The following is a 26,965-nucleotide window of genomic DNA, read 5'->3' on the forward strand; positions in this document are numbered from 1 at the left end:
GTTTACACAACTTGGTTGGAGCCATAACATCAATCCTTGTGATTGATAGGTAAAAATTCTAAACACTTTATGAATGTCATTTCGTGTTTTCGTATTTGCTACACATTATAGGCTTAAGGTGTTCGAATTTCTTGCTACAAAAATTATTTTGAAACTTCCGTTACGCTTTCGGGCACTCTAATCGATCCCCTTTCAAGTGGTATCATGAGCTAAGAATACTATTTTGTGTAGCATATATTTGGTATTATATTGAGGTCGATTTCTAAGCGCATGAGATAAATTTTTGCAACAAAAATCAAGGCAATGTAAGGGGTTTTTCAAGCAGCATGTTGCTGCCCATTTCGAGCAGCTCGGGCTGCCCGAGGGGCTGCCCATTTCGGGCAGCAAAGGCAGCCTGAGGGGCTGCCCGAACCCCCTATTAAAATAAATAAAAAAAATTTAAAGTTGGCCTAAATCCGGCGACGACAATGACGACTAGGGTTTCCAAAATTGTTTTGGATTATCTAAGTGTCATGGGCCTTGATGTTGTTGGGCCATTAGATAGGTAACATATTTGTGAAATTTAAATGGCCGAAATGTTTTTGGTGAAAAATGATTTTTTGGGCCCTTAAGTTTAAATTTACAAAAGTTGCAAATATTTTCTCATGAAATAAATAATTGAAGTTGGACTTTAATTATTTATAGTAAATTGTGATTTACAAGAAATTCGGTTATAAATAAATTAATTAGAAAGTAGACAAAGATGTTTGTATACTTTGTTAATTTAGTTTATAATCGTGGTGGTTAGTGATTGGCTCAAGTTATGTAATATTGGATCAATTGATTATTGTGATAATTAATTGATGGTGTATGATATGTGATATTATGAATGAAGGATGATCAAAAGCCCAAGACCAATTTGCTAGGTGTATGCTAGGATATTTTGTGTTGAATGATTGTAATAATTATCATTTTATAAACTAGGCTTGGTTTATGGCCCGTTCCCACCCCCATGAGATGTATCCCTATTTGCCATTGATATTTATTTGTAAATATTAGCATAGTGTAAGCTCAAGATTGGAAGATGGTGGCCTTGATGATTATGGAGATCGAAGACATGTAAATATTGGAAACTTATGTAAAAGTTGCATTTGCATCCCATGCATTTCCCTAGGATTGGACCTAGGCCCGTGTTTAGCTCATACGGACCATTAGTTTTGGGGCGATTGATCATCTTTGTTTTGTTTACTGTTTATAATATATACATGATATGTTATAAATAATGAGTATGTGCGTTATTATTATGATAATAAAAAAGTTGCATGAATCCGGCAAACATAAGATCAAACATGGCGAGCTTTTAAATAAAATTAATGATGAGACCATTCAAAATTAAAAAACCCTCATTTTGAATAAGATTCAAAATTAATATCAAGACCGAAAAGTGGAATTATAAAGTTTTTTATAATTTCCATGTCTCCCATCGACAATGGGTGCATAATGAACGCTACCCTTGTTCCAGGCTCGGCTCATATTATTGGGGGGGCCTTGGACACCGGAAAGCTGTGACATCCATTGACATTGTGATGTGAACTACGTGGAACCCACATGATTTCGGCTCATATTATTGAGGGAACTCTTGGCGACCGTCCATTAACATCGATGGGTCAGGCTTGACACGTAAAGATGAACGACATCATATTATTGGGTGCTAATCAAACGTGAGACAAAAGTTTACGTAGAGAGTTGCATGGTGATACAATTGGAAACTACCTTTTAGGAATTATGATTGGCTGATATTATTCGGGATCATAATTCGCTAATTGGACCTTACGTACCTACTGAGGAAAGGAGATTCCCGTTTTCACTAGAGGGTAGTGAAAGATGTCAAAACAGTGGGAGTAAATATTTATAAAGTAAAATTCCATACTTTATATCTTACTAAATATTTTAAAATAGTCAATAACATTTATTTGTTTTACTTTTCAGTATAAATTTGACAATGTCTTCGATTCGTAATCCGTTGTCTGCTATACTTGACAAACATATTTTAACCGGACCTAATTACCTCAATTGGCTAAGGAATCTAAAAATCGTCTTGAATTCGGAAAGGATCGCATATACACTGACTGAGTTGCCCCCTGTTGAGGCTCCGACTAACTGCACTCCTGAGGAATTGCAGACTTATGAGGAATGGTGTGACCATGACTTGAAAGCCAGGTGTTATATGCAGGCTTCTATGAATGATGAGCTGCAGAGGCGTTTTGAGGATGCAAAGAGTGCTGCTGACATTCATTTGCATCTCAAGCAGCTCTTTGGAGAGCAAACACGTCCTCTTAGGCATGCTACCATCAAGGAGCTGATCACTTTGCGCATGCGAGATGGGGCCTCGGTCCATGAGCATGGCCTAAAGGTTATTGGGCTCGTGGACAAGCTCGTTGGCATGGATCTGGTGTTGCCTTCAGAGTTGACCACCGACGTGTTGCTCTTATCGCTGCCTAGCTCATTTGATCCTTTTGTGGGGAATTTCAATATGAACAAGATGGAGCCGACCCTTGAGGAGTTAATGAATATGCTTGTTACCTTTGAGTCCGCCATCAAGAAAGAGAAGTCGGTTCTTTATGTGGGCTCTTCATCTTGTACGAAGACTGCTCCACCTGGGAAGGGAAAGAAGTGTTCTTTCCAACGTCTCAAGAAGAACGTGCCCTTGAAGAGGCAAGCTCCAATTCCCGCTGTGGCAGCCATACCAGTGAAGGCTGACAAGACTGTTGATATTTGTCATCACTGCAAGAAGCCAGGACATTGGAGGCGTAACTGCAGAGAATATTTTGCCCAGAAGGGTTCTTGAAACGGTATGTTCTATATCGAAGTAAATATTTCAATTAACTCTATTTCTTGGGTATTAGATACCGGCTGTGGCTCACATCTCTGTAATGAGTTGCAGGTGATAGGAAGAAGTAGAAGACTTAGGGAAGGTGAGACCTTGTTGAGGCTGGGCAATGGAGCAAGAGTTGCTGCCAAGGCTAGTGGAGATGTTTACTTGACTTTGAACAATGATTTTAAGTTACTTTTATGAGATGTTTTGTTTGTACCCGATTTGGTGAAAAGCATTATTTCCATTTCTATGATTGATAAAGATGGATATTCTTGTTTATTTAGCAAAGGTGTTCGCCACATTTACAAAAATGAATGTTTCATTGGTACTGGAGAACTTGAAAACGATCTCTACAACTTAAAATTGAAAGATATTACACTAAACAATGTCCAAGCAAAAACAACAACAAACAAGCGAAAACAAGATACTCTAAATTCGGCACAATTATGGCATGCTCGATTAGGACATATTTCCCTAAGAAGGATGAACAAGTTAGTGGGAGTGGGCATGTTTGATATGTCTGATATGAATGCTCTCACGACTTGTGAATCCTGTCTAAAAGGAAAGATGACCAAAAGTCCCTTTAAGGACCATGTGGAGAGCCAAAGGGTTATTGGATTTGATCCATACCGATGTGTGCGGTCCGCTTAGCATCACCACTAAGCATGGACATGCCTACTTCATCACCTTTACCGATAACTTTTCGAGATATGGGTATGTTTATTTGATGAAATACAAGTCTGAAGCATTTGAAATGTTCAAAGAATTCAGAAGTGAAGTAGAGAACCAGTTGGGACGAAGCATCAAGACACTTCTATCGGATCGAGGTGGTGAGTACTTGAGTGCCGAGTTCCAAGAGTATTTTAGAGAGAATGAGATTCTCTCGTAGTGGGCTCCGCCCGCTATACCGCACTTGAATGGTGTTTCGGAGCGTCGTAACCGGACTTTGATGGACATGGTTCGGTCTATGATGGGGTTCACAGAGTTGCCGCCATCTTTTTGGGGATATGCGCTTGAGACAGCGGCACTGTTGTTGACAATGTCCATTCAAAGGAAGTTGATAAGACACCATATGAGGTATGGATGGGTAAGCCTCCCAAATATTCTTATCTTAGAATATGGAGGTGCCTTGCTTATGTGTAGCAGGTAGTGGGAGATAAATTGGATAGTCGATCCATTTTATGTTACTTTGTGGGATATCCAAGGAATTCAGTTGGATATTATTTCTATTATCCCTTAAAAAAAAGGTGTTTGTTTCTAGGAATGCAACATTTTTGGAAAAGGAATTTCTATTGGATAAAAAAAGGGAGATGATAGAACTCGAAGAGGTTTGAGAGACACCCACAATTGAAGAACCCACACCCGAAGAGCCAAGAGAGGAGATACAAGCTCCTAGAAGATCCGAGAGAGTCTCGAGACCACCTATGAGGTATGGTCTGCTTCTTGAAGAGGGCAATGATGACCCTATCCATGGATGTGATCCAAGGACCTTCAAGGAAGCATTATCTGATGCCGATTCATCCAAGTGACTTGAAGCAATGGAATCTGAGATGAATTCCATACATTCGAACCAAGAATGGAATCTGAGATGAATTCCATACCTCTCTTTAAAAAATAAAAAAAAAATATTTTTTAAAAATTTTTAAAATATGAATATAAAGTATAGGAAGTGTTTTGTGGTTATGAATATAAAACATAGGATTTGTTTTGGAGTTCTATTTCATGGTTTAGTATGTTGATTAAACGAGGTAAAGTCCCGAGTGATTTAGAATGTCATAAGCTATTTATTTACTTCGGTGGTGAGCACAAGTACCTACGTCTAAGCTATGAAAGATAAGTGTTTGAACTCATGTTAGTATGCAGCAGTGGCCCCAAGCGAGATCCAACGAATCCCTCAACGCCAAGTAAGTATGTTGACGTGCAAAAAGGAAATATTTCAAGTTTTTGAGGTATGCTAAATGTCTTGTGACCAAATTATGAATGGGTTTGGAAGTCGGTGAACGTGGCCGAGGACCTCTCCACCCCGTTAAAGTATGAACGGGTTTAGATCAGGATTGGAAAGCGTTAAAGCATGAACGGGGACCAATCCACCCGTTAAAGCATGAACGGGGATCTCATGTATGTGGCAGTGGATACGTCCCTGTCAGCCCAGTACTGTGGTTTGTCTGATCAGGCATTTATTATGTATGGGTCACTTGCTTTGAAACATGCCTCTACGCAAAATGATGAAGTTATGTACGTTCAAGTATGCAAGAATGTTTTAAGAAAAGTTTTATGTTGATGACACATCTATGTATGTATATACGTATGTTCAATTTTTGTTATGCAAGTTCAAGTTTCATGTATGTACTCCTTATTTTAAAGTTGCATGTGGTTTTATTACGTATTATTCGTTACTTCCAGTTTTTACGTGTTTAGTCTTTAGACTCACTAGACTTGATCGATGCAGGTGAGGATGATTTCCAGGAGACTAGGGGTCGTGACCAAGGAGCAAGCTTGGCCTGAGCGAGAGGCTAAACCCGAGGACCGCCATGTTTTGAAGTTTTCATGCAATGCTTAAAATACTTTAATTTGATGTTCTGGTTAGGATGTTTTGAACAAGCGTTTATCTTAGCAAAATTTTTATTGGTGATCTTTTACTTCAAATAGTTTGATTGAACAACGAGTGGTTAACCAAATTGATGGTTCATTTTCGTATTTAACAAAATTTTAAATTTTTCCGCAAATTTTAAATAGTTAAAAAGTACGGTACGTTACAGTTGGTATCAGAGCGGTGTTCTTGTAAAGAGTTACGCCTACTGCCAGTCACAAGAAGCTCACGAAGTCACACCTCGAGTCTGTAAGTTTTAAAGTTTTGCATTATGTATGTAGTAATCATTGAATCATGATTTCAGCATGCCCATGTTTTTAATTCAAAGTACGTGCATCTTATGCTATTAGTATCATGTTCATGCATATTGGGTATACGTGGTGGGTAAATTGTTTGAACAGTATGCCTCCCAGACGGGTGATTAACCGCAAAGCTAGAGTGGAGAACCGAGAGGCCCGAGAGGAGGAGGGGGTTACTCCTCCTCGTCCACCTCCAGATATGCAGGCGCAGATGCTTGCAGGTATGACACAATTTTTCGCGCAGTTTGGGGCGAACCAGACTGCGGTTAATGTAGAGGCGAGGCCCCGACCAGAGGCTGTGTACGAAAGGTTTAGGAGGATGGATCCTAAGGAGTTCTCGGGGACTACTGACCCGATGATAGCTGAGGGATGGATTAAGTCCATCGAAGTAATCTTTGATTTCATGGAGCTGACAGATGCAGACCGAATCAGGTGTGCCATATTCCTTCTAGCAGGGAATGCCAGACGATGGTGGAAGAGTGCATCAGTGTCAGTGAATTTGCGAACACTGACTTGGGATGGTTTTAAGGAGGTTTTCTACTCCAAGTACTTCACTGAGGAAGTACGCTCCCGGTTGACTAGGGAGTTCATGGCGCTGCGACAAGGGGACAGCAGCGTTGCAGAGTTTGTGAGGAAGTTCGAAAGGAGGTGTTACTTCGTGCCCCTAATAGCTAATGATGCCATAGAAAAGTTGAGACATTTCATGGATGGGTTGCGGCCCATCTTGCGTCGAGATGTCCGAGTAGCTGGTCCTACTACATATGCAGTTGCCGTGTCTAGAGCTTTGGCGGCGGAACAGGATTAGCGGGATATTGAGAATGATAGGCAGGGCAAGAGGCCCTATCAGGCACCACAGCAGCAGAGACCTCCGTTCAAGAAACCTTACCAAGGGCAACCAGAGAAGAAGCCCTATCAGGGGCCACCGCAAGGCAAGGGGCCTGTTCCACAGCAGAAAGCATCGCAGAGGCCCGGTAATTTCCCAGTGTGTCAGAAGTGCAATCGCCAACATCCGGGGCAGTGTCTGTGGGGATCAGGGAAATGCTTTAAATGTGGAGCGAGTGACCACATGTTGAAGGAGTGCCCGCAATGGAAGCAGCCAACCCAGGGCAGGGTGTTCGCCATGCATGCTCAGGAGGCGAACCCAGACACTACACTGTTGACGGGTAATTTATTTAATTCCGTACAGTATTAGATTTTTACCTTGCATGCTCGTTTTGTTTTGGGATTATTAAGTTGCTAGTTGGCATTTTTTGTATCTTTTGTTGCATAAGGTTTATATTTGAACTTTTTGGATGTAAGTTTCGTGTCATGCTAACGTCTCTCAAGAAATATCTTCATTAAGAGATTAGCCACGAAGGCCCTGATAGATTCGGGAGCCACTCACTCCTTCATCTCGGAGACATTCGCCAATCATTTAGACGTCAAGTCTATCGGCCTTGACGTGAACTATTCAGTGACAGTCCCATCTGGGGAAGAACTGTTAGCTACCAGCGTGGTCAGAGATATTGATCTAGAACTGCAGGGCCACCTGGTGTATGCTGACTTGATAATATTGTCGATGCCAGAATTCGACATTATCTTGGGAATGGACTGGCTGACAAAGAATCGAGTCTTGGTTGAATTTCAGAAGAGATCAGTGTTGGTCAGACCGATGGGAATGGAGCAGTTTTTTTTTGAGCCAGACCGATGGAGAAGCTTTCCTCGTATGATCTCCTGCATGCTGGCACGGAGACTTATGTCTAAGGGGTGTCAGGCTTTCTTGGCCAGCATTGTTTCGGCACCTGATGCGCCCACTCGATCCATATCAGATGTGTCAGTAGTCAGAGACTTCCAAGACGTCTTTCCTGACGACGTCACAGGTCTTCCACCAGATAGGGAGGTGGAGTTTTCCATTGATCTTATGCCAGGCACAGTCCCAACCTCCAAGGCACCGTACCGATTAGCTCCAGCTGAGGTGCTAGAACTTAAACAGCAGATACAAGAGCTTCTTGACAAGGAGTTTATTTGCCCTATTTTCTCTCCATGGGGCACGCCAGTGCTTTTTGTAAAGAAGAAGGATGGGAGCATGAGGCTGTGTATCGATTACCGAGAGCTGAACAAGGTAACAATCAAGAACAAATACCCATTACCAAGGATCGAGTACTTGTTCGATCAGTTGCAGGGCGCTTCAGTGTTCTCTAAGATAGATCTTCGATCAGGGTATCATCAGCTGAAGGCTAAAGATGCAGATGTTCACAAAACAGCCTTCAGAACCCGGTATGGGCACTACGAGTTCTTAAAAATGCCATTTGGACTGACGAATGCTCCAGCAATTTTCATGGACCTCATGAACCGAGTATTCCAGCCTTATCTTGATCAATTCGTCATAGTGTTTATTGACGATATCCTTATTTACTCGAAGAGCCATGAGGAGCACAGTCAACATTTGAGGACGGTTTTACAAACCTTGCAGAGTCGCAAGTTATTTGCGAAGTTCAGTATGTGTGAGTTTTAGTTAGAGAAGGTAGCGTTTTTGGGGCATATAGTGTCTAGCAGTGGTATTGAGGTAGATCCAGCTAAGGTAGCAGCCGTTAAGGAATGGGTCAAGCCGAAGAATGCTTCAGAGATCCGTAGTTTCCTAGGCCTAGCAGGCTACTACAGGAAATTTATTCAGGGATTTTCTTCGATAGCAGTGCCACTCACTTCACTTACATAGAAGAATGCTAAATTCGTGTGGAGTGACGAGTGTCAGAAGAGCTTTGATATTTTGAAGCAAGCTCTTATTTCAGCACCGGTGTTGGCCATGCCATCAGGGCAAGGAGACTTTGTGTTATATACCGATGCATCTAAGCTCGGTCTAGGCGCAGTGTTGATGCAGCATGGTCGGGTTATAGCTTATGCTTCCAGGCAGTTGAAAGTGCACGAGAAGAACTACCCGACTCACGATCTTGAATTAGCCGCAGTAGTCTTTGCTTTGAAGATTTGGAGACACTACCTGTATGGCTAGAAATGCGAGATATTCACAGATCACAAGAGTCTCAAATACTTCTTCACACAGAAAGAACTAAATATGAGGCAGAGGCGATGGTTGGAGTTAGTGAAAGACTACGACTGCAAAATTAGCTACCATCCGGGAAAGGCTAATGTTGTCGCAGACGCCCTGAGCAGAAAAATCGTAGCCATAGCAGAGTTGTCAGTGCAGAGACCTATTCAGTCTGAGATTCAGAAATTTGGTCTAGAGGTCTATCCTAAGGGCAGAGCTCCGAGGCTGTCTAATCTGACAGTCAAGTCTGATTTACTAGACCGTATCCGTCAAGGACAGTCTTCAGACAAGCAGTTGCAGAAATGGAGACTGAAGGATGAAGCCAAGGGCAGTGTGCTCTACTCAATGTCAGACGGCATCGTGAGATACAGGGGAAGAACGTGGGTGCCTAACGTAGATTCGATCAGAGAAGATATCTTATCAGAGGCACATGCATCTCCGTATTCAATCCATCCAGGAGGTACCAAGATGTACAAGGACCTGCAGATCTTGTATTGGTGGCCAGGGATGACGAGAGACATCTGCAGATTTGTGTCTGAATGCCTCACTTGTCAACAGGTGAAGGCCAAACACCAGAGACCAGCAGGGATGCTTAAGCCACTCCCTATCCCAGAGTGGAAATGGGAGAATATTACTATGGATTTTGTTATTGGGTTACCAAGGTCAGTCAGAGGATCCAATGCCATTTGGGTTATCGTGGACCGACTCACTAAATCAGCGCACTTCTTGCCAGTGAAGACGACTTTCTCCATGACGCAGTACGCGGAGCTTTACATCAGGGAGATCATTCGATTGCATGGAATCCCAATTACTATTGTGTCCGACAGGGACCCGAGGTTTACTTCATCCTTTTGGAAGAGTTTGCATGCAACCATGGGGACAAAGTTGCTATTCAGTACAGCTTGTCACCCGCAGATAGATGGCCAGTCGGAGCGAGTGATTCAGATTTTGGAGGATCTGTTGCGAGCATGTATGATCGATTTCCAAGGGACTTGGGAATCGAAGCTTCCTCTAGTGGAGTTTACATACAACAAAAGTTTTCAAGCATCTATAGGTATGGCTCCCTATGAGGCATTGTTCGGAAGGAAGTGCAGATCGCCGATTCATTGGGATGAAGTCGGAGAGAGAGCAGAGCTTGGGCCCGAGATAGTTCAGCAGACTGCAGATGTGGTGGTCAAGATTCGAGACAGAATGAAGACCGCCCAGAGTTGTCAGAAGAGTTATGCTGATAAAAGGAGAAGAGATCTCGAGTTTGCCGTAGGTGACCACGTTTTTATAAAGATAGGATCTATGAAGGGTGTTATGAGATTTGGGAAGAGAGGCAAGCTGAGTCCGAGATTTATTGGACCTTTCGAAATTCTTGACAGAGTTGGGACACTAGCGTATCGTGTTGCCCTTCCGCCGAATCTGGCAGGGGTACACAATGTGTTCCATGTCTCAATGCTGAGGAAGTACCTAGCGAATCCTTCGCATGTTCTGAGTTATGAGCCGTTGCAGTTGGGTCCAGACCTGTCTCACGAGGAGAGACCTATCCAAATCCTAGACAGACAGGAGCGTAGACTTCGGAACAAGGTGACGAAACTAGTCAAAGTCCGGTGGCTGAACCAATCAGTGGAAGAGGCCACTTGGGAGACTGAGGCAGATATGAGGAGTCACTATCCAGAATTGTTTAGTAAGATTTAATTTCGAGGACGAAATTTATATAAGTGGGGGAGGAACTGTAGTGCCCAAATTCAGTACACGTATAAACCATGCATTTATTTAATTATTAAAGCATTTATTTAATTTTTTAAAATGAGTCTTAGTGGTGCATGATTTATTTAAATGCATTATTCTAAATTATTTGCGTTTATGTGATGCACGTTAAAATGTAATTTTCGAGTTTCATGTTTCAGTCGATTATTCTATGCGGGATCGAGGAACAGAGACCGGTAACGATGTTGGCAAATATTTTTACGTGGTATTTTATTTTAAATTAGGATTGGGGCATTTTAAATGACTTATAAGTTTTAGTATTTTAAAGTCTAATTTATTTATTTAGTGATTGAAAAGTTTAAAATTTTTAAAGTTTGAAGCATGTGTATTTTATTTCAAATGTAGGAATGCTAGTAATTTAGTGGAGAATGAGTATTTTAATTATCATGAAAATTGCTTATTATTTATTTAATTAAGCTAATTAGACCCTAATTACACCTAATTAATCACACACACACACGTTACACACACTCACACACACTTACATGTTTTTACACACACCATCAGCACACACGTCATTCTATCTTCTTTCAATTCCTTGAGAGCAAAATACTAGGGTTTCTAGAGCACCAAGTTCAGCCGCCACTCTCTCCTATATTTTCTAGCAAATTTCGTTGATTTTCTTCAAAGAAAATCGAGCCACCATCGTCCCGGATCAAGCCTCGCTTCCTTCCCGCTTCGCTATCGTCGTCACGGTATTTCTAATTATCAAAAGGCACGTATATTCTTTTGTTTAAGCATCGATCTTGTCAAATTTATTTATTTAGTGATTGAAAAGTTTAAAATTTTTAAAGTTTGAAGCATGTGTATTTTATTTCAAATGTAGGAATGCTAGTAATTTAGTGGAGAATGAGTATTTTAATTATCATGAAAATTGCTTATTATTTATTTAATTAAGCTAATTAGACCCTAATTACACCTAATTAATCACACACACACACGTTACACACACTCACACACACTTACATGTTTTTACACACACCATCAGCACACACGTCATTATATCTTCTTTCAATTCCTTGAGAGCAAAATACTAGGGTTCCTAGAGCACCAAGTTCAGCCGCCACTCTCTCCTATATTTTCTAGCAAATTTCGTTGATTTTCTTCAAAGAAAATCGAGCCACCATCGTCCCGGATCAAGCCTCGCTTCCTTCCCGCTTCGCTATCGTCGTCACGGTATTTCTAATTATCAAAAGGCACGTATATTCTTTTGTTTAAGCATCGATCTTGTCATATTATGCGTTGTGTTGTTATTTATGCGTAAAAATACATGTGTGATGTGTGGAAGTTTGAGCAATGATGTTTGGATCAAGTTTGAGAGGGTTTTTGGATCACAAATCACATTTTTGCTGTCATTTTAAAAACTGCGATTTTTCGGTCGAGTTTCTGGAAAACCTTTTAACATATAAAACGTAGAACTCTTTGATACATTTGATTTGATATAAAATGTGTAAAGTTTGGAATGGAAACGAGTGAGTTATGGTTGTTTTTGTGTGACTGCTCAAACCTGTGATCTTATGAAAATGATGTTCATCATGTTTTGAAGTTTTTGAGTTGCAGGCTTCGTTGGCCACGGCCGGGCTCATGCTACTGCATTTAGATATGTTATGGGATGAGGTTCGATGTTATTTGGTGGTTCGTTTGGGTCGGGATTGGCTTGGGATATAATAGAAGTCGTAGGAAGCGAAACGATGTCGGATTACGGTTTATTGTTGTATTGAAGTTGCTTGTCAATGCTTGGAGATGTTTGGGGTGTTTTTACGGGTTTGAATCAATGTAATAGCATCCTAGGATGAATCTCGAGGGGTTGGTTCATGGTCCTTAGGCTTGGATTGAGAGAATGAATGAATAAGGTAGCGAATTTCGTGAATGTCCAAGTCCAGAGACTACCCGGACCCCGACACGGAGTCCCTGTCCTTTTTTCTTCAAAAATACGAATTTCCAGAGCCTACCAGGACCCCTGCCCGGACCTCTACACGGGGTCCGTGTACCTCTCTTAAAAAAAAAAAATTTTTTTTTTTAAATTTTTAAAATATGAATATAAAGTATAGGAAGTGTTTTGTGGTTATGAATATAAAATATAGGATTTGTTTTGGAGTTCTATTTCATGGTTTAGTATGATGATTAAACGAGGTAAAGTCCCGAGTGATTTAGAATGTCATAAGCTATTTATTTACTTCGGTGGTGAGCACAAGTACCTACGTCTAAGCTATGAAAGATAAGTGTTTGAACTCATGTTAGTATGCAGCAGTGGCCCCAAGCGAGATCCAACGAATCCCTCAACGCCAAGTAAGTATGTTGACGTGCAAAAAGGAAATATTTCAAGTTTTTGAGGTATGCTAAATGTCTTGTGACCAAATTATGAATGGGTTTGGAAGTCGGTGAACGTGGCCGAGGACCTCTCCACCCCGTTAAAGCATAACGGGTTTAGATCAGGATTGGAAAGCGTTAAAGCATGAACGGGTACCAATCCACCCGTTAAAGCATGAACGGGCATCTCATGTATGTGGCAGTGGATACGTCCCTGTCAGCCCAGTACTGTGGTTTGTCTGATCAGGCATTTATTATGTATGGGTCACTTGCTTTGAAACATGCCTCTACGCAAAATGATGAAGTTATGTACGTTCAAGTATGTTCAAGTATGCAAGAATGTTTTAAGAAAAGTTTTATGTTGATGGCACGTCTATGTATGTATATACGTATGTTCAAGTTTTGTTATGCAAGTTCAAGTTTCATGTATGTACTCCTTATTTTAAAGTTGCATGTGGTTTTATTACATATTATTCGTTACTTCAAGTTTTTACGTGTTGAGTCTTTAGACTCACTAGACTTGATCTATGCAAGTGAGGATGATTTCCAGGAGACTAGGGGTGGTGACGAAGGAGCAAGCTTGGACTGAGCGAGAGGCTAAACCCGAGGACCGCCATGTTTTGAAGTTTTCATGCAATGCTTAAAATACTTTAATTTGATGTTCTGGTTAGGATTTTTTGAACAAGCGTTTATCTTAGCAAAATTTTTATTGGTGATCTTTTACTTCAAATAGTTTGATTGAAAAATGAGTGGTTAACCGAATTGATGGTTCAATTTCGTATTTAAGAAAATTTTAAATTTTCCGCAAATTTTAAATAGTTAAAAAGTACGGTACGTTACAAAAAATGTACTTGAGGCTCTTGTGATCCGTAAATACATCGCATTTTACTCCACAAAGGTCGTGCCTCTAAATTTAGAGCGCAAATATCACCGCGGCTAACTCCAGATCATGAGTGGGGTAATTCTGTTCTTAAGGTATTAATTGCCGTGAGGCATAAGCAATTACTTGACCTTCTTGCATAAGCACACACCCTAACCATCCATTTTAAGCGTCACTGTGTATAGTGAAGTTCTTACCATCCTCGGGAAGAACTAGTACTGGTGTGGATGCGAGTTTTGTCTTCAAGGTTTCAAAACTTCTTTCACATGCTTCATTCCAAATGAATTTCGAATTTTTCTGAGTAAGTTTGGTGAGTGGAATGGCTATCGAAGAAAATCCTTCCACAAATTTTCTATAGTAGCCTGCTAAACCCAGAAAACTTCTTACTTCAGTCACTGTTTTTGGTTGTGGTCAATACTTAATTGCCTCTACTTTCTTAGGGTCTACTGACACCCCTAATTCAGAGATTATATGGTCTACGCCACACTTTTCAGCCAGAATTCACACTTCTTGAATTTGGCATAGAGTTCCTTTTCTCGTAGTGTTTGTAAAGTGAGACGCAGATGTTCTCTATGTTCATTCTCACTTGGTGAGTATACCAAGATATCATCTATAAAAACGACCACAAACTTGTCGAGATATGGTTTGAATACTCGGTTCATAAGGTCCATGAATGCTGCAGGAGCATTTGTTAGACCAAAAGGCATTACTGTGAATTCGTAATGTCCATATCTTGTTCTAAAAGTAGTCTTAGGTATATCCTCTACTTTGACCTTTAACTGATGATAACCGGATCTTAGGTCGAGCTTTGAGAAAACTTTGGGTCCCTTTGGCTGATCGAAAAAATCATCTATTCTCGGAAGGGGGTACTTATTCTTTATGGTGATCTTGTTCAACTCCCTATAGTCAATGCATAGCCTCATGATTCCGTCCTTTTTCTTTACGAATAGCACTGGGGCTCCCCACGGAGATGCACTGGGGCGGACCTGCTTCTTGTCAAGTAATTCCTGAAGTTGTTCCTTTAATTCCTTTAATTCAGCTGGAGCCATTCGGTATGGTGCCTTTGAGATTGGTGCAGCACCAGGGACCATATTGATTTCAAATTCTACTTCCCTATCAGGTATCTCACCTAGTAATTCCTCGGGGAAAACATGTGGAAATTCTTAAACAATTGGAATATCTTCCAACTTTTGGACTTTTTCTTCTTTGATCTCATTGATCATTGCCAGATAAATTTTTTTCTCCTCCTTTTACGGCCTTCCAGGCTTGTGAGGCAGATAACAGAGATTTTCGTTCTTTGAATTTTCCGTGATATATGACTTCCTCTTTAGTCGAAGTCTGTAGTCTAATATCTTTCTTTTGACAGTCTACTATGGCATGGTTTCTAGCTAACCAGTCAATTCCAAGAATGATGTCAAAATCAATCATAATGAGTTGAATCAATTCTACCTCAAAAATCTGTTTACTGATACAAATTTGACAGTTTCGATACACCTTGTGAGTTTCAATTGTTTACCTTGCAGATGTTGCCACTCTTAACGGTTCACTAAGAATTTCGTGCTCAAGTTTCAGCTTCTTAGCAAATCTTCTAGACACAAATGAGTGCGTAGCAACACAATCAAACAAAGTATATGCAGGATTCATTGGGTAAAATCGTACCTGCCACCACTTCGTTGGTGTTATCATCTTCCTCCAGGGTTATTGCATACACCCGGGCATTATTCATGTTCTCATTTGGTTTGTTGCGTCCCGTCCCTTTGTCTTTGTTGTCTGGGCAGTCGTTAATCCAGGGACCTACTTTTCCGCATTTGAAACAAACACTTGTTTTCCAATAACATTCCCCAATGTGCTTCTGTCGACATGTATCGCACCACTTTCCTTCTGTATTGCCAGCACTGTTAAAAGTTCCTCTTGAAGGGCCACTTGAATAGTTTGGCTTTTTGAATTTGGACCATTTTGAGAAGATTGACTTGCCATCGGTTGATGCGAACACTGTTGGTCAAGCCCCAAGGAAAGCATGGGAGCCTTTAGAGTTGGCAGAGGAACCAATCACGAAGGGACGTTTGAAGAGGTTCAAAGAAGCATTGAATGGGCTTATGAGCAATCAAGGAGTGCTTACGTGAAAAAAGCAAAGTGCCGAAGGGTTCGTGATGCATGAGAGTGAGTTCGAGAACAAAAGGAACATTATTCAAGCAGTCCAGAGCCTACACGGACCCCAGCACGGACCTGTACACGGGGTCTGTGTCCATTACAACCGAGAATTAAGAAATACATTGTATACACAGACCCAAGCACGGACCTGTACACGGGGTCCGTGTCCGATACATCCGAGATGGCGAATTCCAGTGCCTACACGGACCCCCTTCCGGACCTCTACACGGGTCCGTGTACCAGGCGGTTTGGCCAGAATTTTTTCCTTCTTTAGAGTTTTAATTTGTTTCTAACTAGATTTGATATCTTTGGGGATAAGTAAACATATTATGGAGGAATTTTGACACATTATTCAGATGATCATTGATATTTTATCAAAGTTTTATAGTTTTTTCTCTCAAAACATTCAAAGTCTTGCTTTGTTCTTCAAATCAAACTTAACAAAGTTTTAATTTTGTTGCGTTTGTCGATCGTTCTTGTGCGGATTGTCATAGGTTTGTTCTTTGAAGGTTCGTTCGAGTTTTTGATTGTTTCATTGTGATTATTTGTTGCTAAACTTATTATAATTTAGAGGTGAAAATCACGCACACACTTGTTTCACAAGATCGGGACAAAAACATCGATCCTTGTTCGTTATTGAATCGAGGGCTCGATTCCAAATAAATTGTGTTTGCTTTTCATTCCTACGAGAATTCATATCATTTGGTATCAGGGCTTAGGTTCATTGAATTCAAGTATCTTGTTCTTCAATTTTCAGATCTGCTTATTTGTTCGTTCGTTTACAGATCTGTTTTGGTTTATCATTCTTCGTGTTTTTCGTGAATCTGTGATTCTCGAAAATTCAGAATTTTTTTTCTTTTTCTTGGTGATTTTCGAGTAGAACTCATCCAACAAAAAAAACCGAAAATCCGAAAATTCACCATTATTTCTTTTTGATAATTTGTTCTATTTCTTTTAGAGAGTCATATTCAATTGCCTCTCACAGTCAAAAAAATAAAAAAATAAAAAAATTATATCTTCAAATTTCTAGTCTACGCAGTCCAAGTGAATCGATCACAATTGTTCACGAGTTTGTACTTGATTGTTTGATATACACAAATACAAAGCTTGAGCACCTTGAGGGAACTCTCGAAATTGAGTGAAAATACTTGAGTGCGAGTGAATTTTCTTTGGAGTTAACGATGAGTATTTGTTTTGAGCAAAAACATTAGAGAGGAGTGACGAGCGACTTTTCTTTGGAGTGACCGTGAGAATTTGGGTGAGAAATATTTTGTTTTTCTACTAACATTTTCTTGCAGGTACAAATCTGAAATTAAATGGAGAAGGAGCTAGGAGATTGTTCGAACCCGGGGTTGTCTAAGGTTCAAATGGAGGCGTTGTTTGGGCATTTGAGTAGGATGATGAGGGTAAAGTTGGAGCCATTGCACGAGAGGATGAGTAGGCGTTAAGTTAGTACTAGTGGAGATAAATCTAAGCCTAAAAATATGGGTGGAGGAGAAGAAGGGGAAGATTATGATTTGGGTGGAGATGAGGAGAGCCAAAATGAAAATTGGGGTAGGAATGGAAGAGGTAGAGGATTTGGTAGAGGAAGAAGAGAAGCCGTACGGGATAGGCATGATGGGAATAGGGAAGATGGGAATATGGGTAGCATTAAGATGACAATTCCATTGTTCCATGAGAAATCTGACCCGGAGGCATATTTGGAGTGGGAAAAGAGGGTAGAGTTTGTGTTTGAATGTCACCACTACTCCGAACAAAAGAAAGTTAGGTTGGCGGTGGTTGAATTTCTAGACTATGCTCTCATTTGGTGGGATCAACTAGTGACCACTAGGAGGAGATATAATGAGCGACCCATTGAAACTTGGGATGAGATGAAGAGGGTGATGAGGAAGAGGTTTGTGCCCAATCACTATTATAGAGAGATGTTTAAGAGGCTAAAAATTTTGAGTCAAGGGGTAAAGAGTGTTGAGGACTACTATAAGGAGATGGAAGTAGTCATGATTAGGGCAAATATAGAGGAGGATAGGGAGGCAACAATGGCCCGTTTTCTTTGTGGTTTGAATGGGGAAAGTCAAGATCAAGTGGAGATTCGACACTACTTGGATCTAGACGAGATGGTGCGAATGGCCATAAAGTGGAGTAACAACCCAAGAGGCGAGGAGTTGGCCGCACCAATCAAACTGGGGGTTCATCATCTTCATGGCGATCAAATGTGGTGAAACGTGAGGAGAATAAGGTGATGACCAAGCTCAAGATTGAGACCAAACAAGTCAAGGAGGAGGAGACCAACCAATAAGAGAACTTGTTCCATACTAGGTGTTTTGTAGATAAAAAAGTTTGCAATCTAATCATAAATGGGGGGAGTTGTACTAATGTGGCTAGTGTTGAAATGGTCGAGAAATTGGGTTTAACTACATTAAAGCATCCTCAACCATATAGGCTTCAATGGTTGAATGATTGTGCGGAAGTGAAGGTTAAAAACAAGTGCTAGTGCCTTTTTCTATTGGAAAGTATGTGGATGAGGTCTTGTTTGATGTGGTATCCATGCATGCTTGTCATATCTTGTTGGGCAAGCCGTGGCAATATGATAGGCGGGTGACGCATGATGGGTTCAAGAATAGGTACTCATTTGTATTGAAGAAGGAAACCATTGTATTACTTCTTTTGTCCCCAAAGCAAGTGTTGGAGGACCACTTAAAAAAAAAGAAGAGAGATGAGGCTGAAAAAAAGAGTGAACTAAAAAGTCAGATGGCATTTGAGAACAAAAATGAAATGGCTGAAAAAAAGAGTGATAAAAAGAGTGAGATAGCCATACAAAAGAAAAATGTGAGGAAAGAAAATGAGGGGAAAGAAAATGAGAGGAAAGAGGCCAAGAAAAAAAACATATATGGCCCAAAAGAGTGAGTTTGAATCAATTGATGCACACACATGAACCACTTGTGTTGATTGTTTATAAGGAGATTCTCCTTAACACAAGTGATATAGCCGAATCCCTTCCGAGCATTGTTGTTTCACTTTTGCAGGAATTTGGCGATATATTTCCGGAGGAGCTACCTCAAGGATTACCACCATTAAGGGGGATTGAGCACCAACTTGATTTGGTACCCGGGAGTGCATTGCCAAATCGTCCAACTTATAGGAGCAATCCGGAGGAGACTGAGGAGCATCAACGGCAGGTAAGTGAGTTGTTAGATAAGGTTTTTGTGCGTGAGTCCATGTCACCTTGTGCTGTAACTGTTTTACTAGTTCCTAAGAAAGATGGCTCATGGCGTATGTGTGTAGATTGTAGAGCAATCAATAACATAACCATTAAGTATAGGCATCCCTAGACTAGATGATATGTTAGATGAATTACATGGTTCATGTTAGGCATCCCTTAGTGCTAATCACACTAAGGGCTGAAAATTTGTATGCTAACTTAAATAAATGTGATTTTTGTACAAGCAAAACTTGTCTTTCTTGGTTTTGTGGTAAGCACACAGGGTATACAAGTGGATGAAGACAAGGTAAGTGTAATTCGAGATTGGCCAACGCCTACTACTGTTGGTCAAGTTCGAAGCTTTCATGGTCTTGCAAGCTTCATAAGAGGTTTGTAAAGGATTTTAGCACACTTGCAGCACCGATGACGGCAGTAATCAAGAAGAACATTCCATTCCGTTGGGGCGAGGAGCAAGAGAAATCTTTTAATCTCATTAAGCAAAAATTAATTAATACTCCTTTACTAGTTTTACCTGATTTTGCTAATACGTTTGAGATTGAATGTGATGATTCAGGTGTAGATATTGGTGGAGTGTTGATGCAAGGAGGGCGGCCAGTGGCGTACTTTAGCGAGAAGCTCAAAAGAGCAGACCTGAACTATCCTACGTACGACAAGGAGTTGTACGCATTTGTGAGGACGCTAGAGACGTGGCAGCACTACTTGAGGCCTAGGGAGTTTGTGATTCCCCTACCTCATCTGTAATGCCCGGTTACTCGTACAAATGATTAGTAATACGTTTATGTCATTATAGATAGTTATTTATCTCATTATGTTTTACATATTGATTGAGGTATCAATATTGAGATTGAACATGACTTTTATATTGTTCATGGTGTATTGAAAATGAATATATGTCTAAATAGTTATAGTAAGATGTGTAGGTAGAAGTAGTGTCATGAAGTTGATAGGAAATGAGATGAAATTGTGGTAGTTTGTACGAGTTTTAGCATAATGATTTGAATATTGATCCAAATTGAGTGAGGCCATAACCATTAGAAAGCTAATATATAATGCAACAACTTTCATGTTTTGAGTTTTGTTCAAATCATTAGGGAAGATGAGCCAAAAGTGGCCCGAAGTGTGTCGTGTGTATCGTTGTTCCTACACTGACACATGTTGGGACAATAGGCATAACTTTTTACTCAGATCTCCAAATGACCGGAAACCAATTGGAAATTCACGCCAAGACATAGGGCTACAACTTTCATGTTTACCACTGTTTCAGATTATGAACATCAGAGTTGTTTCTGGAGCGATCTTTGAGGTGAGTGTGCGCAGAGCGACGCCCGAGCGGTAACAAATGACCGCCCGAGCGCCACTTGTTCTGGAATTTTGGTTCAGACAGAAAGTTCCGCGCTCGAGTGGTAATTTATGACCGCCCGAGCGCCGCCTTACATATAAGATGATAAGTTTCGAAGTTCTGAACATTTCCATCAGCTTCCTTCATCTCTTCTTCCGCAAAACACGAAAGAAATCAAGAAAACTTCCTCCCAAAGCTCCCTTCTTCCTTTCCTTCATCATTTTGAAGATAGATCTTAGTTCTCCATCACAAGAACATCATAGAGGTGTAAGTTTTCTTCTCTTTTATTTGTTCTACATGTAGAGGAATGATTTTCATCTAGTTTATACAATAGTGACTGAATTATTGATGTATTTGACAGCATAAGGACAACAAACATCGTCTCAAACAAGTATTTGTATGCTTGGACAGTAAGTTGGCATGTTCTTGAAGTAATACATGAGTAATATTATGATTTCAAATACTTCCCATTGATTATTACTATATGTACATTGTTAGTATCTTATTGATGAAAATATAGCACCATATTCCATTGTTATGTATTAAATATGTAAGAAACTCATAAATATTGATGATGGTGTTGGATCTCGGTTTTCTACACGCCCAAACGCAGCGGAAGCTTAAACATTTTTATTTTATTTTGACAATCAAAATATATTTGATTGGGCGTTCGTATGATTTTCTGAATCAACACCATTCATAGGATGATAGAAATTTATATCTTTGGTGATTAAATCACGTGGCTCCAACTAATCCGGTATAATCGGATTAGCTCTTGATGAATCCCTACGAACTTTTTTCGAGTCTCCTTCTATCAAGTCCACGACCAGAAGATTTGTTCCTCTTTCAAATAGCACTAGAATATTTGAAAGAAGTTTTTACGTTGAGATCAAAAATTTGAGATGACTCAAATTTCTTTTTCTTGAAAAGTGGCCAAAATATTTTGGAGAAATTTTGTTTTAGATTCTCGAAAATCTCATAACACATCTATGGAGGCTATCCCCTTTTTTTTTTAATTTATATATTAAAAATAAGACCTTTAACCAAAATTTCATAACTATGGATTTATGTTCCTTAATTAAATCCAATGGGCTTTGTTAATTAAATAGACTAGTAAAACTAGTTTAATTAATTATATTAAAGTCCATTAAGAACTTTAATCATTTAATACGTTGGACTTGTACTCCTACAAGCCCATTAAACATACCTCCCATCATATTTAATTTAATATTTAATAAATTCAACTCTTGAGTTTAATAAATTAAATCCATTATAAATTCAACATTTGAATTCATTATTATAAATTCAACTCCTTGAATTTTATCACCTCAAAAATTTAATATTTAATAAACCCAACATTTGAGTTTAATAAATTAAATTATCAAATTTTATAAATTCAACTCCTTGAATTTATTCTCTCAAAATTTAATTATCATAAATTCAACTCCTTGAATTTACTATATAATATAAATTCAACTTGTGGGGACCCAGGCTCTAACTCGATTATTTTGGGGATTAATTGGATCTTTGCTAGAAAAATGTGGGTCAAAATTTTGCTTTTAACATTATTCAAATGTATATGAACAAGCACAAGACATCATATCAAATACTGTCATCTTATTTCACTGCAAATAACATTCCCATGTTCAACTACAATTAATATACTAGTGTTTAGAAATTCAGTACATGTCTAGTAAAAACAACTAGTGATCTTCTACGCCCGTGATCTCCACGCTATCTCGATCTCTCATCCTCTGCGTGACCCTGATCCTGCCCCATCTGTTGTTATGCACACATACAGACACAACAACAGCCGAAAATTCCGGTGAGAACAAATCCCAGTATAAAACATGTATACATGCAAGTCATGCAATTAAATACAAAATCATAACACATAAATCAGTAATTATGACACATTAGTGAATACAGATAAAACTCTTCAACTCTTATTCTTTGACTCGACTCATATCTAAGTCTAGGGATCCCGGTGTGAATAAGATGTAACAAGTCTCCCACCTACTCTCCCAATCGTGGTGGCGGTACGTCTTATTCCTAGACTTCGGTCCTGTCTGTATCGAGTGTCTACAATCGGAGAACATCTCCTCCTATGCGTCGATATCACCGAACGTCTAGCTTGGCAAGTCTGCCAATGACTCTCCTATCTTAAATGCTTGAATATCAATCTATAAACAAAGCATCAACATATAAAAGGTAACAATCTAGTATGTGATTTTGGGAAACTCAAATCAGATCTAATTCGAGTTATGTCTTCCCGAATCAACATGAATTATACCTTCTTGTCGTAAAATCTTTGTCGTAGTCGAAGGCGAAGTCTCGTATTCTTGATATCGAATCTGTCAACACAATAATCTGAAATATCATATATACAATGCACCATATCAATCTCTAACTTCAAGCAATACTAGTACGGTTCAATATCAAATCTCGGTACATTTTGACGGCATAACGACGTAATCTCACGACATCGGTCAATCCAACATTAATAATCTATAACCAACAACTCATAATTCTCATCATAGTAACATCTACTATACTGAAATCTGCATATACCCAAGTCAATACATGCTGGAACATAAAAAGATCGCATATCATATCAGTTCTTCAACCCGATTGCGAGTATGAGTTCATAATAATCATAAAAACATATCATAGAATCAAATCTGATTTCTCCCCAACATCCTATTGCCAAATCAAATAAGAATATAACAAAACTTACATCCTTTTGAAGCTTATGGCATGACGAGCATGAATCTATATTCGGATCGAAATTTGGATAGCTAACTCTTGCACAAGCTCAATTCTAAGCTAGGATGAAACTTTGAAGAAATTCTGCTTTTCTCTGGGTTCTTTGCTGCTGAAGAAGGAAGGAAATGAAGACAATACACCTTATATATGCATGGCAAGGACACTTGGCTTATTTTTCATTCTGCACGTCGCATCGCGGGTGCGGTAGCTCTTCACCGCGGGTGCGCTCAGGCTACGGCATTCCATCCAAAATTCTGGACTCGACGACCGCGGGTGCGCTCACTTTTGACCGCGGGTGCGCTCACTTCTGACCGCGGGTGCGGTGACCCTACTGTAATTCTCCACATTTCATGAGTTACAACCGCGGGTGCGATATGTCTTGGACCTCGGGTGCGGTCTTTCTTTTAGTCAAAACTTTACTTTCTGCCTTTGCACCGCGGGTGCGGTGGAAACTGGGGCGCGGGTGCGGTCTGGCTTCTGTAATTTTTCACCATTTCAAAGGCAAGACCAGCGCAGGTGCACTCTCTCCTGGACCACAGGTGCACTGTCTTGGCTGTTTCACCACCATCGTTTGCAATCCAATTCAAATCGCAACATCGTTTCTGCTGTCGTCAATATGTGCATCAATTCATGCATTCTCATATCTTCGAGTATCATGTCAATGAATAGGAATAAATCTCAAGCCTTACATTTCTCCCCCTCTAAGAAATGATTTCGTCCTCGAAATCGCAGGCAATTAATCAAAGCATACATATAAGAGAAGCAATATAATCAAAACCAAAGAAAGACTCACATCATGGAAATAGATCGGGATATCTTTGTCTCATCTCGGACTCTGTCTCCCAAGTCGCTTCTTCAATGCCATGACGACTCCACTGAACTTTCACTAATGGAATAGTCTTCGTTCTGAGCTGTTTATCTTTCCGATCAAGAATCTGAATCAGCTGCTCAATGTAACTCAAAGTCTGATCTAACTCGGCTTCTTCAGGGTGAAGGACATGAGAACTATCTGGCATATATCTACGCAACATCGATATATGGAAGAAATCATGTATCCCAGATAGATAAGGAGGAAGAGCAAGTTTATACACACGATCGCCAATCTTTTCAAGAATCTCGTACGGACCGACGTATCGAGGAGACAATTTCCCACGTTTGCCAAATCTGACAACGCCTCTGAAAGGGGAAATCTTCAAGAATACCCTGTCTCCTTGCTCAAACACTAACGGTCTACGTCTGATGTTCGCATACTTTGCCTGTCTATCTTGTGCCGTCTTCTTTCGCTTCTGAATTATCTTGACTTTCTTAGTCATCTCACGAATCATATCAGGCCCAAATTCTGGTACCTCTGAGATGTCATCCCAGTACAACGGAGATCTGCACTTATTTCCGTATAAAGCTTCGAACGGTGCCATCTCGATGGTAGTTTTGTAGCTGTTGTTGTACGAGAATTCACAAAGAGCTAGTGAATCTTGCCAACTAGTACCAAAATCTAGTACTACAGCTCTCAGCATATCTTCTAAAGTCTGGATAGTCCGCTCTGACTGTCCATCTGTCTGGGGATGGTAAGCAGTACTCAAGTGTAAAGCCGTACCTAGAGCCTGCTGGAGACTGTGCCAAAAGTGTGAAGTGAATCGTGGATCACGATCTGATACGATCGACTTCGGCACACCATGTAATCTGACAACCTCTCTGACATATATATTTGCCATCTGATCATGTCGGTATGTCATCTTGTAAGGAATGAAGCATGCTGATTTGGTCAATCTGTCTATCACAACCCAAATCGCATCACAACCCCGAGATGATCGTGGTAACTTTGTAATGAAATCCATGGAAATGTGATCCCATTTCCATTCAGGAATAGCTAAACTCTGAAGTAACCCTCCGGGCTTCTTTCTGNAATCTGGTACAAATAAAACATCTCTCAAAAATAACTTAAAATCATTATTCAAAATACAAGCAAACATCTCCTACGGCCTTGGCAGCAACCCTTGCTCCATTGCACATCCTCAAGAAGGTTTCACCTTCCTTGAGCCTCCTACTTCTTCCCATCACCTGCAAATCATTACACAGATGTGAGCCACATCCGGTATATTAATACCCAAGAAGTAGAGTTAATTGAAATGTTTACTTCAATATAAAACATACCATTTCCAGAACTCTTCTGGGCAAGATATTCCCTGCAGTTACGCCTCCAATGTCCAGGCTTCTTGTAGTGATGACAGATGTCAACAGTCTTGTCAGCCTTCACTGGTGTGGCTGCCACTACGGGACCTGGAGTCTGCCTCTTGAAGGGCACGCTCTTCTTGGGACGTTGGAAAGAATGCTTCTTTCCCTTCCCAGGTGGACCGGTCTTCGTACCAGATGAAGATCCCACAAAAAGAACATGCTTCTCTTTCTTGATGGTGGACTCAAAGGTCACAAGCATATTCACCAACTCCTCAAGGGTCGGCTCCATCTTGTTCATGTTAAAGTTCACCACAAAAGGATCAAATGAGCTAGGCAATGACAACAGCAACACGGCGGTGGTCAACTCCGAAGGCAAAATCAGATCCATGCCAACGAGCTTATCCACGAGCCCAATCATCTTTAGGCCATGCTCATGGACCGAGGCCCCGTCTCGCATGCACAAAGTGATTAACTCCTTGACGGTAGCATGCCTAAGAGGCCGAGTTTGCTCACCAACCTCTGCAGCTCATCGTTCATAGAAGCCTGCATATAACACTTGGCCTTTAAGTCATGGTCACACCAATCCTTGTAGGTCTGTAATTCCTCAGGAGTGCAGCCAGTCGGAGCCTCAACACGGGGCGACTCAGTAAGTGTATATGCAATCCTTTCCGAGTTCAAGACGATCTTTAGGTTTCTTAGCCAAGTGAGATAATTAGGTCCGGTTAATATGTGTTTTTCGAGTATGGTAGAAAGCGGATTGCGAATTGAAGACATTGTCAAATTTTGTACTGAAAAGTAAAACAGATAAATGTTAATGACTATTTTAAAATATTTAGTAAGATATAAAGTATGAACTTTTACTTTATAAATTTTCGCTCCCACTGTTTTGACATTTTCACTACCCTCTAGTGAAAACGGGAAACACCTTTCCTTAGTAGGTACGTAAGGTCCAATTAGCGAATTATGATCCCGAATAATATCAGCCAATCATAATCCCTAAAAGGTAGTTTCCAATTGCATCACAATGCAACCCTTTGCGTAAACTTTTGTCTCACGTTTGATTAGGACCCAATAATATGACGTCGTTCATCTTTACGTGTCAAGCCTTACCCATCGATGTTGAACCATAATGGAAGGTCGCCATGAGTTCCCTCAATAATATGAGCCGAAATCATGGGAGTTCCACGTAGTTCACATCACCATGTCAATGGATGTCACAGCTTTCCGGCACCCAGGGCCCCCCAATAATATGAGCCGAGCCCCGAGTACGGGTAGCGTTCATCATGCACCCATTGTCGATGGAAGACATGGAAATTATAAACAAATTTATAATTCCCCTTTTCGGGCTTGATATTAATTTTGAATCTTATTCAAAATGAGGGTTTTTAATTTTGAAAGGTCTCATCATTAATTTTATTTAAAAGCTCGCCATGTTTGATCGTATGTTTGCCGAATTCATGCAACTTTGTTATTATCATAATAATAATGCACATACTTATTATTTATAACATATCATGCATATATTATAAAAAGTAAACAAATAAGGATGATCAATCGCCCCAACACTAATGGCCCGTGTGAGCTAAACACGGGCCTAGGTCCAATCC

The sequence above is a fragment of the Primulina huaijiensis genome, chromosome 11 (genome assembly GCF_012295235.1).
Source record: "Primulina huaijiensis isolate GDHJ02 chromosome 11, ASM1229523v2, whole genome shotgun sequence".
In the NCBI taxonomy this organism is placed as follows: domain Eukaryota; kingdom Viridiplantae; phylum Streptophyta; class Magnoliopsida; order Lamiales; family Gesneriaceae; genus Primulina; species Primulina huaijiensis.